General features: G+C 51.3%; 1 pseudogene; it reads left to right on the forward strand.

Annotated features, from left to right (window-relative positions):
• The window catches only part of LOC130153738 (hydrocephalus-inducing protein homolog), a 66659-nt pseudogene that overhangs the window by 22589 nt on the left and 31806 nt on the right, over positions 1-12264 (forward strand).

The raw sequence follows: 12264 nt of genomic DNA on the forward strand, positions 1-12264 counted from the left end.
GGGGCAGATGAGCAGTGACAGTGGAGATTAGGGCCGTAGGGTTTATACTTTGTGACGGAACAGAGTGAGCGAATAATTAGGGCCAGGATCTTCGTGGCTTGCTTTGAAAAACCTGAGAGTCTTGTTCTTACTGAAACAGCTGGTTCCCCCATAGTCAATCTTTGCAAAAGTGATTTGTGTGGGTAGGCCACGGGGATAAACTCTCTGCTGGCTCTGAGATGGGTGTTTTCCCAGGAACACGTGCAGCTCCCTGGGAGATGAACCCAGGATTTCATTCCTGCCTGCCAGTACAATGTTGCAGTTATTTTGAAATAAACTACGAATTGCGAAGGAGAGCAAGGGGATAATGAAGGGATTATCTCTCTAGCTTTGAAGCGTACAGGTAAGTGAAAGGCTGCTGAGATGAATTGCTAAAGTGAAGCAGAAACGTGTAATCAGTCAGTCTTTCGAGGTGTGGTGCAGAGCTTATTGCAGGAGTAGTGCAGAGCACCAGACAGCGTTCCCTGACCTCGCGTGGCGAGCCCTGGCTAATGTGTCCGGCACCACGGCAGGCTCCCTGTGACGCGCGTACAGAAAGCAGCCGGGTTGCTCTTTCAGAGCCACCAACAGAGTGTTTATTAAGAAACAGAAGTGCTAAGAGCAAAACAGCAGTTTAAGGTGTTGGGAGGCGTTTCCCTCGCTTGGCTGTGTATCAGTACTGACTTGCTCGCAGGCAGCAGTCGTTCTCAATGGATCACACCCTTCTTAGGGTGACTTACGCAGGATCAGGTGAACATTGCTTAAATTTCTGCTGAAGCTGGGTCAGATCTGTCCCTAGCATTGCTTAAGCAAGCATGGAGCTCTTCCATGTGAACAAGTCACAATTTTTCCCTTAGCGTATGATTTGGTTGATTTAAATTGTGTGTCTTTTGGGCTGGTTAGGAGCACAGGTACTGTCCCCTGGATAGACTGTGTGTGTGGTGGCGGTTCTGTTGCTACAAATTTATGGATGAGTGTGGAGAAAATGTTTGCTGCTATGAGCGTAATGATTTACAATGAAAACTTGTCCTTCAGTGCTTTACATGCCTAAACTCCTCCTTTTCGCCTGTGTACATGTGTCTGGGTGTGAAAAATCCCAGCTCGTACTGAAATGAGGGTGACTTGGGATGTTCTGGGCTCCAGCATATCCCTGTCCAGCACCTTAACATCAGATTATGGTACTTGAAAGGGTTTCTGAAACCTGCGTGCGAAGCACTCGTACAGCTTTGGAAAAGGTTTCAATACCACTGAAAGTCCTGTCGGTCACTTGGCCTTTCCCAGATGACATTCAGCCCACCCTGTGTGGACCGTGTGGATGTGGGAAAATAAGTTTATGGAGGTAAGTCCTAGTCTCAACCAATCCAGTATTCATAAAGTTTCGATATTCTTTCAGCTGTCAAGTCCTGCTCAAGTGAGATGATGCCCAAGCTGCTTGCCCTGAGTGCTGCTGATTGTACACCAAACCCAGTTTGCTGCAGTAACAACATTTATTGCAACCTGGCAGCGTAGCACCAGCTTGGTGTGGGAAGGTGAGCTTTGCTCAGGGACACGTGGCTGAGGAGACGCATGACGGGTTCCCAGAGGTGTGCCAGAGGTGCAAAGCAAATCCACCAGTCCAATGCCATCCAAAACAATAACGTCTACGGCAGGTGCTCCATGCAGGTGAAGAAGGCTGCCAGAGACAGGAGGTGCCGGCGAGATGCTTGGAGTTGTGGAAGGAGAATTGCTTCTCTACTCAGAGCTCCCTAAATGCTGACTCACATTAGGCTCCTGTCTCCAGCGAGTACTAGTATAGTATGATGGGTGGTCTTCAAGGTGTAGGACCAGATCCTGTGCCTGTATGTGGGTGCCTCCAGTGCCCACTGGCCCTTGTGGCAAGGCGCTACAACACGCTTCTAGCCCAGGGGATCTGTGGTGCGGTATTGAAATTCCTCTGTGCAGTTTTTCCCCATCGGTTGCTGCATCCCTTGGCATCTCTTTGTCAGCACAGAAAACTTCAGTAATTAGCAAAGCACCACAGAGCTTGTGCGTGGCCGACGGACGCTATGTATTGAGATGCTTTTATTGCTGTCAGTAATAAAAGTAGTGATGCGGATGGCTCTCTTTCAGTAGCTCTGTGAGTCTAATGCAGAAGCAAAAGCCTGGGGCAGGATCTCACCCTCTTTGAGGGGAGGATCAGAACCCATACCCATAGGAGTATTTTAGGAGACAGCACACCCAAGAGGAGGCAGCCCTCAAGCAGAACTGCCTATTCCATTACTCTTCTGTCTCCCCTTGGTTCAGAGCCCCAAAAAGCGGTTTCCCCAGAAGAGAGGTAACGTGTGTGGCTCAGGAGTAGTTCTCGGTGGTTTTAGTCCTGCTGGAAGCCTCCAGCCTTGTGCTAAAAGCCTGCTGAGGAACCGTCTAGGTGTTTGGCAGATGAATACCCTGTTTTCCCTCAACTTCCCACACAGCTTGCAGGAGGGCTGACAGCTGCTGAGCAGGAGCTGTGCTAAAGCAAATCTTGGCTTGTTTGCTGTGGATGGCAGACCCAGGCTCAGAGCATCCTTTGTGGTTCTGCACGCCCAGGGCACAGATGGGGGAGTTCAGCCTCGGCTCCTCAATTGCTTACTTCAAGGGCAGGTAGAAAGTGCGAGCAGGGTCTGATTCTGGCTCCGTGGTTGTTAATCAGAGTGAGTTTTCCTGCGCTGGCTCAGTTCCTGTCCCCGTAGGAAGTGGGTGAAGTCATGTCTCCCCTCCTGAGCCCTGGGCAGCAAAACTTGCTCTGTGCCAGATTCAGGTTATTCCTATATGGCAGGAGAGAGCAGCTAAACAGACTTCTTCAGTGCAGCACGCTGGGAGCTGGATGTGGAGCAGAGCTTGCCTTGCCCTGGGTCAGGGAGGGGTCTGGCTGCCTTGTTCCCCCGCCGCTGAGCTTTGCTGCCTGGCCCTGGAAGCAGGGGGTCCCCAGCACCGTTTCCTCCCCATTGCTGCTTGCTAGGCGTGGGGCAAATGCCAGCAGCCTCGTAGAATCATAGAATGATGGAGGTTGGAAAAGACCTTGAAGATGACCAAGTCCAACTTAACCCCGGATTGCCAAGCCCACCACTAAACTGTGTCCCGAAGCACCACATCTGTGTGTTTGTCAAACGCGTCAGGGGTGGTGATTCCAGCCTGCAGCGTGGAGAAGCAAGCCCTGCCGGAGCCGTCTCCTCCCTGGCAGGCTCCCGCCAGCCCCCCAGTCCCGAAGGCTGGCCAGCAGCTGCTGCTTAGGCTGCCCGCACGCGGGGGGCTGCTGCAGGGGGGTTTGGTACTGAGCACCAGAGAGCTACTGGGATGTGTGGTTTGGGTTGGTCAGTAAGCGTGATGAGCTGGCCTCAGATCTTCCCCTTCCTCTAAGCCAGCACCAACACTTGCAGGATAGACAAGATCTCCTTAGGGCAACGTAAGCATAAAAAATAATAACAAAAGAATTTCTTGGGTAGATCTGGAAGAACTGGCTGGGGATCACTGTATTTAGTGCGGCAGCAATGCTCAGGGTGGCAGGGGATGTCAGAAGAGGATCTGGGTCTTCTGCCCTACGCAGGACGGCCTGAGCCACTGCCCTGAGGTGCCTCTGCCCTTCTCGGTCTAACCACAGGCAGCTTCTCTGTGCTGCAGCAGCCTCTGGAGCTGTGAGTGATAACCGCCAGCTTGAGAAAGCACCGAGGTTTCATCACAAATGGGGGAAAATGAGGCATGAGATCACAGGAAAAATCAAGGCATATGAAACACGATTAACTAGGGAGCTGATGTGGAGCTCTTCAGTCACCTGTGGCACGACAGAGAGTTTGGTGTGGTGTGTTAGAGCCATTTGGGTTTGGTGAAGATGACGGTAACTACAGAACCGGGTGTGCTCGGCTGGCAGCAGGGCAAGCACAGCCTGTGCATCTCGGCCGCGGTGGGAAACTGTGGTAGGGGCTGCATCGCGTTGCAAATGGGCCGAGGGGAATTGTCAGGGGCGTTGCTGACTGCTCAGCTCCTGCACAGATCAGCATGGGGTTCCCAGCCGGGAATGTCGGTGTGTTGGGGTGCTGAATCCCTTTCTTCAGCTGAAATTGATGCTGGGCTTAGCTGAATCAGCTTACGTTGGTAAATGAGGCCACCTCTGCAAGGGCTTGGCGGTGTGTTAGTGGCCACTGTACACACGCAGGAAGCTCATTAAATCCCAGCCCTACGTGTTTATTGATGTTTGAGGCTGAACACCTGTGGGCATCTCAGCTACTCGCAAGAGTAAAACACTACCTTGCTGTGATATTAGTCTGTGGTTTTGTGTAGACTTTGGAGAAGACAACCACCTCTGCATGCCTCTCTTCTCTTTCCTTTAAGAACCCCCTTTCTACCGAAGGTCCTGTCATCTTGCCAGGCTGGCACTGCCATCAGTAGCTTCCAGGAACTTGTTTGAAAACAAAATGAAAATCCTATTGGCTTAGCCTCTAGATCAAGCCTTTGTCTTTTCTCTCTGCAAACCCACGGATGGATGTGGATAGGCAGCAGGGTTTAGCTGAAGTTCAGCCCTTGCTGTGTTGCATTTCACGTTCCTGAGATCACTCAGATTGCTGAGCCCTTGCGGTTTGTACTGACTCCAGCCAGAGCAGAGGAGGCTCAGGACTTGCCAAAAGTCTCGGTTTTGGCTGTTTTGTTCATCCCCAGAAGCAGACTTCCATGTGACGCCGCCTATCCCATTCTTAGCCTGTGAAGGATATCTGGAGAATGTAGTTTTCATCTCTTTGCAGGGCATCCTGGAGTGCAGCTTGTCTCTTCTATCATCAATGGAAATCACTAGTATGTTCTTAGGTGCCATGAACCCTGGATGCGTTTTGGGGCAGAACTGACCATTCATTAGTCTCCTTTCCTGGTGGATCAATCAACGTCTGCTGAGAAGCAGAAGAGTAGCTTGAAGGGTGATTGATATATGAAGTGGCGTATTAAGCATGTCTTTGCCAGGCAATCAGGATGAAGGTTCCTGCCCTGTCTTTCCCCGTGGGCCAAAAGCAGTGTTTCAGTGATCAGCAACCCCAGCGTATCATGGCTGTAGTACCAATAATGATTATATATAGCCCACGGCATCCTGGATATGCGGCAGCGCTGTCTTGTGTTATCCAACAGTTTCGTTGTCCTTTCAGTCCATTCTGCGAGGCTCCTTCACGCTAGGCAGCACAAAGGCTCTGTGCTGGCTCCCAGATATTCCTGCGCTGGAGTATTTCATCCCGTAAGAAAGCCAACAGCCCTTCCTAAGCACAGTGCGGAGGAGGTAATGGGGAATCCTTTGGGTGCTCCATTACAGGAGGATGCACAACAAGGAGCCTGGTGGAAAGCAAGGTGACTCCTAAGTGCAGGAGAGCCGTCTGAAGAGCCTGCGACCTGTCCCGTAGACGCTGTGGCTGGTCATTGCTCTCCATCTCCCTTTTCCTGCCCATCTGTTGTCTCACGGTGGCTTGCAGTGCTCTGGGGTAGCAGATCCTTTCCTTGCGATGGGCTGCATGGGCTCAGAGGGGGCTTTGCTGGGGGCTTTAGCTGTTGACAGCATCAGCTGTGGCAGCAGTGATGATTAGGGTGCCCTGAGCTTTGTTGTAGCCTGGGCAATGGTCCTGTAGAAACCCCTGTGCTGGCAGCAGTTATTTAATGGTGAGGTTTATAAACAAGCTGCTCCTAGGGCTGGAGTAACTAGCACGATGGTTTTAATGATGTCTGAAGGTAGCTCATGAGCACTGCCTCAGAGAAGCACTTAAAAATGACTGTCGCTGCCCTGTGTTTTGCTCTAGTGCTGGAAATACGAGCGTGGGGACTGACAGGTGGCCTTTGTCAGAGACCCAGCACACTTTGTAGGTGATGCCATTAGCTTCCTGACAGCAAAACAGCTCAGAGCAGCGCTCCTGACTCTGACCGAGGTAGCTCTGTGGGAGGTGCAGCCAAAAGCATATGGTGGGGAGGGCTGGATCCAGCCGCAGGGGACTCCTCTCGCTTTCCAGAGATCGTTAGCCTGGTGAAGTGACTCCCTTCTCCGGTGGTGAAGTGGTACCAGCAGACCTTTGCATGCTGTTTGAAAAACCAGAATATGCTGGTGATGGTGAGGCAGTTGGGTATCGTGATAGTAGCAGGAGCAAAAGAACTGCTCAAAGGGTCGATGTGGAGGTACAATGACACTTCTGAGTGAAGAGCTCGGCTTTCGTTGCTTGCTTGTATTTTCAGTGAAAAAGCAGCAGGACCTGTCTCTTTTAGAAGAGGTGAGAGCCAGGCATAGTTTTCTGACAAACTGGGCAAATTAACTTAAACTTGCTTTCCCTGTTACCCAAATATTCTGAACCTGACTGTCATGCACTCCTAAAAAGGTTTAAAATCCAAATTCAGCGAGGAGGGAGTTACAGGGATAGAGGGAGAATATTACGGTGAGGACGAAAGGCAGCAGAGTGCTGTTTTGTTTCTCTTCAGTCTAATCCATCTGGCTACCAGCTTCCTAATATTTAGAGCAGTAATCGATGGAGGAACGTACTGGCTGTTGAATGCTGGGAACGCATTCTTCATAAAACCTGAAATTTGTTTTGAAATCTTGTTCAAGGGTTTGCTTAATATTCGGAAAGATATTTTAGCTCTTCTGTAAATTCCCTCTCCTCCTGCACAACAGGCCCCCCAGAGGATGACCCAGTGCTGGGTTTCTTACTTTCAGATAGTTAAAAGTTACCATGATGTGCTGAGATACCGGTGGCCATAGCCATGCAGATGGATGCTGGAATAAAACACGGTGGTGTTCCCGCTGTCTCAGAGAGCATCGCTCAGGAGTGCACAGCCCAAAGCACCTGCTCTACTGCTGTGTAAGAAGCCTCTCTTTTAATTTCAAGTTCAGGTGTTGCTTTGTTCAGGTTGCAGAGTGAGCTGTGTCCTGCTGTCTCTGGGAAATACGTCAAAAGCATGTAAGAATGAGAGAGCTGACAGCCTGTAATAAGATCATCGTGTTGTGTAAGTAACGATAGGGCAGGTACGTCTGGATTCAGTAAATGTGCTTTCATGGCAGCAAAGCATCCCAAAGCACAGACCCACGGACATTACCCCATCAGGTGAAATACCTAGGGCTACATTGCTGGTACAGTACAGAGATTGTTTTGTTGTTGTTTTTTTCTTTTCCTCCAGACTTATATATTAAACCATCAAGAGTCTTAAATAAATGTCACATCTAATTTGGCACCCAGGCCATGAAGCCTGCAGCTGCCCTGGGCCAACCCTGACAGCTCTGCTGTGTCGGTTTATCTGCCTGGCAGAAAGACCTGCTGCTCCCTCCTGACTCGCTGGCGTCTGCACGCTCTCGTCTGTACCGGGAGGTTTGTGGGTTTACACAGTCAGCACGATGCCAGATCCTTCTCTCTGTGGTAGAAGGTGCTCCGGCAAAGCCCTCCAGCCTTCAGAAGCGTCCTCGGTGCCTGCAGCCGGGAGTGTAAGTGCTCTCCAGGAGAGCAGCGGTAGGGGATGCTTAGCAAAGCGTGTAGAAGCAGGCAGTGCATATGCTTTCTCCCTCGTGGGCCTTGGAGGCAGCATTTTTCTGTGCTGGAGGCTTTATTCACGTCTTTGTTTAATCGCTTCTGATGGTTTTACCTTCCAAGCCTTTGTCCAGTTGCTTTGTGGATTTATAGCGATGAGCGCCTGTAGGCACCTATGGCAGTACGTTCCAAAGGAAGGAATATTCCTTGGAAAAGTACTAGTACTACTTTTCTCTAATTTTGACTAATACCATTTCAGGCCCTCAGGTTCCTGTTTTACAACAAATTGTGACAACTTTTTCCTCGTTCACTTTTTCCCAGGCCATTCATACTTCTACAAACCTACCTATCTCCTGTGTGGTTTCTAGGTTGAGGAATCCTGTTCAGTCTTCGTATAGAAGCTGCTCTGTACTTCGGAGAAGGGCAGAAAGAACGATTAAATTTCAAAGGCTTCAGGTTGGTTTTTAAGATCAGAACTATACCCATTATTTCAAGACCCACCTGGCCATGGGTTTAGACAGCGAGATCATGATAGTTTTCGTGGAGTTCATTTTGCAGTACTTTGTTGTCTCGTAGAGCATTTTTCATGTCATGTTTCCATGAACCCGAGTTGTACATGCTCAAAGCACTGTGCATGTCTCCCATTTCTTGGGTCCTGCTTCCTCTGCTTGCCAACGTACGCTGAGGATTCAGCGGAGGGGGGAGGCAGTGCTTATAAAGCACACCTGCCTCTGTAACGCTTCTGAACCTCAGTTATTTTTCTACGCTAAGTTGTCCGTTCCAGAAAGCAGGCTGTCCAGTCATTGGAGACGTCGCTGTTTCTCTCGCAACATAACTCATCTCTGGCCACGAATCCCTCCCACTCCTCCTGGGCTCCCTTAAGAGCAGAGAAGTTGAGGTTATACAGGCATGAAGGCCGAACTCTCCATGTGTGGAGGCGAAGGAATGGCTGCAGAGATCTGTTTAAAGGGTGATTCCTTCCCAACCTCCCTCCAAGAGAGGGGCTCTCTTTCTCCTGGCACGGCTGTGATTCGCCGCATTGTGTCCGGCTTAGGGTTTAAGGAGTCCGTGTAGGACACCGCCAGCTCTCCCCCATGCTGTTGTGTGGCCGCCTTGGAAAGGCAGGTCCATCCCCTGGCTGCCTTGCTGTAACCCGTGCAGCGAGGAGAAGGCTCTGCCTCGGCAGGGGGATGCTCTCCAGGGATGGCCGGGTCGCTGCCCTTCTCAGCTGGGGCTGGCTCTGAGGCTTTAAACACGCTCCACAGAAGTGCCATTTCGACGGAGAATGTCTCGTGTTTGTGGTTTGCTTCTCACCTGGAAACCCTCACCTGCAACAGGCAGAGTAGGCTCGGTGCTCAAGTTTGAGATGGTTGACTCCCAGGAGTTGCTTGGTTGGGAAGAATGAAGGTTTGGAAGCTCTGGCAGTGAGGGACGCTTTGGTGGGGGTCTCTTCTGGAGGGTGAAGTGCTGGCGGGTGCTCCAGCAAGACTCCAGGCGTTAATCGGCTGCTGTGTGCAGCCAGGGGCTCTCTCCTCTTTGGTCTGAGGTGGAAAGCAAAGGCGTGCTCGCTCGGGTTGTGGAACAGCTTGGGAATACTCGGTGCAGACTTGCACGCTCAGGCACAGGCACCGACAGGCTCCAGGCAGAAGAAATGGGCTTGCAGGGCTGTGATGGGCAGGTTGGCGTGGGCCGTGCCCCACCAGTCTCGTTCCGACCTGTCTGCACAGACACACAGCAAGTGAGGGTGCTGCTGCTCCAACACAGTGAAGTTCTCATCTGCATCCCATCCTGCCGTGGGCTGTCACTTTGCTTGCCTCCCTCTTCTGCCTACATGCCCCAGGCACCTTGGCTTGTTGGCAACAAGGGATCAGGAGAGACACAACCCCGGTGGCGTGCTTGCAGGAGACTCTGGGCGAGCCGTGACCGAGGTGGGACTCCTGAGAGTCACCTGAACGACTCAGATGCAGAATTCCCTGGGACCCGAGTGGGATGGCAACCCAAAGGCCACCTGGGCACATCTGAAAAAGTCCCCCTGTAGACAGGGTCACCTTGGGGATAAATCTTCACAAGCCCACCCAGAAATAAGGTGCTTAAGGTGGTGTCCAGGACATCCTCGTGCTGTACACATGCAGCTATCAGGCTGTGATAAAGGTATTGATCTGTGGAACTGCTAATACAGCTAAAGGCTGTGACACTTCTGTTCCCTGTGGCTTCCTCTGTTCCTTGTACTCCCATCAGCAAGGGCGATGAGCAAAGTCTCGCTTTTGCTTTGTTCCAGGTGAAGATATTCACACAAGCCTTCATGGAGCCGCTGAAGATGTCAACATCAGGCTAGACAGGAACTCCTTGACAGCTGGAAAGACCTACATCACGCTGTCAAACCACAGATCCGTGGTCATCCACAATCGGAGTAAAGTCATAGCCCACTCCAGTGGAAGGCTTTTGTTAGTCAAGAAGGGGAGGATCAGGAGAACCTGAGGTTCGTTGGGAAGATTCATTTCAGTAAGACAGGCTGCCCAAGGGTAAAACTAACGTACGGCCTCAGAGGGATGTTGGTGCTTTTTTGAATGGCGTAGGACAAGTAAACCATCCACGACACCAGGGTGTCCCCCCCTGGGCTTCAGGGTAATGGAGCTCAGTGCTTCCCATTCCGGTTCCATCCATGTTCCAGCTCATGTTTTGGGGAGGAAAGGTTGCATTTCCTCGGAGAGCAAATTCCCATCTGTGGGAGCCCTAAGTCAGTGAGGCCAGGTCCCTGGGCTCGCAGAGGGTCTGTGAGGCTGAGGAAGGTGTCGGCACTCCTTACCTGGGACTGCGTTGAGCGGTAGCACCTAACAGCTGCAGGCAGCGTACCTGCTGTGATACTCACTGCAGTTTCTTCCCCTCCAGCTTTGATAAGATGGCAACCTTCTTCAGCCTTCTTGTCCAGTAGTGCGCAGGGCAGGGTGCTTTGCTGGCCCCGAACGTTGAGGCCATCCGGCTGTAGGATGCTGAATTGCCTTGCGCTGTCCCGGCTTCCAGCACAGCGAGGTATCCCTGCCCCTTCTCCGGGGCTCGGAGAGTTCGGAGGTGGAGGGTTCTGCGGGGAAGGCAGGGCAGCACAGGACTTGGAAGTGCCTTTGGGCGTCAGCACCTGTGTCTTCGTGGTGCTGAGAGGTGGGGCAGGCTCTCCACAGGGTGTCTCTGAAGCTTTGAAATTCCGTTTGGGGCAGCAGGGAAACACTTCTAGCCCAAGGGGATGCACTGGAAAAGACACTTAAAAGCTGGGGTGATTTAGGGAGTCCTTGTGTGCCTTCTCAGAGCTGAATGGCTGTAGGTGTATAGGAGTTAGTCTGAACCCAGAGCTGGTCAGGAAAATGCCTTCAGCTGGAGAACTTTTTGAGGGCTTCTGAGCAAATAAAGTTCAGTGTAATTAGGTCAGAAATGCCTTGAAGGCCAAAACTAGTTTTCCACTCTTCTCTGTTTTTAATTGCGCAGTGTGTGACTTCTGTGCAAGATCAGTGTGTTAACAGAAAAAGTCTCATGACCTTCTCTTAGTACGTCCCTGCGCCATTCTTTTAGCATCTCTTCCCACCTGCCTATCTCAGATGGGACCCTGAGTGATCCTCTCTCCCCTCAGAAGCAACCAGGTTTCCCCACAGTTAACTTCAACCCAATTTTTTTCCAATGGCACTTGATCTTATGCCAGCTCGTGTTCTGTACTCTGAGCAGAGTGCTTTGTTCTTCCTTACTTGCAGTCTTAGGGGTGGTCATAGCTCCGAGGCCTCTGTGCTGCTGTAGCAGAAGCTTTTGAGATGTCAGAGCAGAGAGGACCTTTCCAATGGGAGGAGGCAGTTCAGCACCCTGCGCTTGGCTGTCACCCCAAAAGACCTGGATCATCACAAGGTCTACCCAGGGGTTTGCTCTGTCTCCCTCCTGCAGGACTTTCTGGGATTCAACAATGGAATTATTGTCTGTTGATGAAGGCTTAGTTGAGGGTTGCTCATCTCGGTGCCTGGAAGCCCCCCTCATGCACAGCGCTGTAGGTCAGCCGTGGAAAAACATTTCTCATGACACTCCACAGGGAGCAAGCCAAAGAAAGTATTTTTGGCACTGGTGACAGCATTTGCCCGAGGCTCTGTCTGCGTGCTGCTAGTAATGTCCATGGCTGTGTTTCCTTTCTAAATGCATTGGAATTTAGCTGGGTGGTGATTGCGGTCCTGTTTATACCACGTTGCCCTGATGTGCTGTGTATGGAGCCTTCCCCTCATCCCCCTCGAGTAGTCACCTTCTGGTCCTTGGTGGCCAGGGGACTGGAGCGTGAAGGGGGCACATCCACGTGCCAGCTGGGAAGCAAGTGCTCTGCAGCAGTGCTCCCTTCTCACCTCTCGGTTGCGAGCTTTAAACACTAGAATGATTGCTGCTACAACTACCGAGTGAGGGAGAGGTGACCTGTGTCAAAGCTCTGTGGAGAAGGCCAAAAAGAGAAAAATGTTGCAGTGGTTCAAGGCTGGATGTAAGGGTTTGCATTCAGAGATGCTGGTCCTGCCTTCGTTATTGGGTGATGCTAGGCAAAGTCCCTTCACCTCTCGGGGCCTCTGTCTTCATGCATATAAACCCATTAATTTCACTGAAGTGATGCAATGCCTGAAAGTCCGTGAGTTGGCTTTTCAAATGCTCTGGGATCCTCTGCTGGATGGCAGTGTAGGCAGTGGAGCAGATCTAGTTTGCTTATCCCTGCCAGTCCAAAAGGGAAGGTAAAAAAGACTGATGCTGG

This window comes from Falco biarmicus, chromosome 8 (assembly GCF_023638135.1).
Source record: "Falco biarmicus isolate bFalBia1 chromosome 8, bFalBia1.pri, whole genome shotgun sequence".
In the NCBI taxonomy this organism is placed as follows: Eukaryota; Metazoa; Chordata; class Aves; order Falconiformes; family Falconidae; genus Falco; species Falco biarmicus.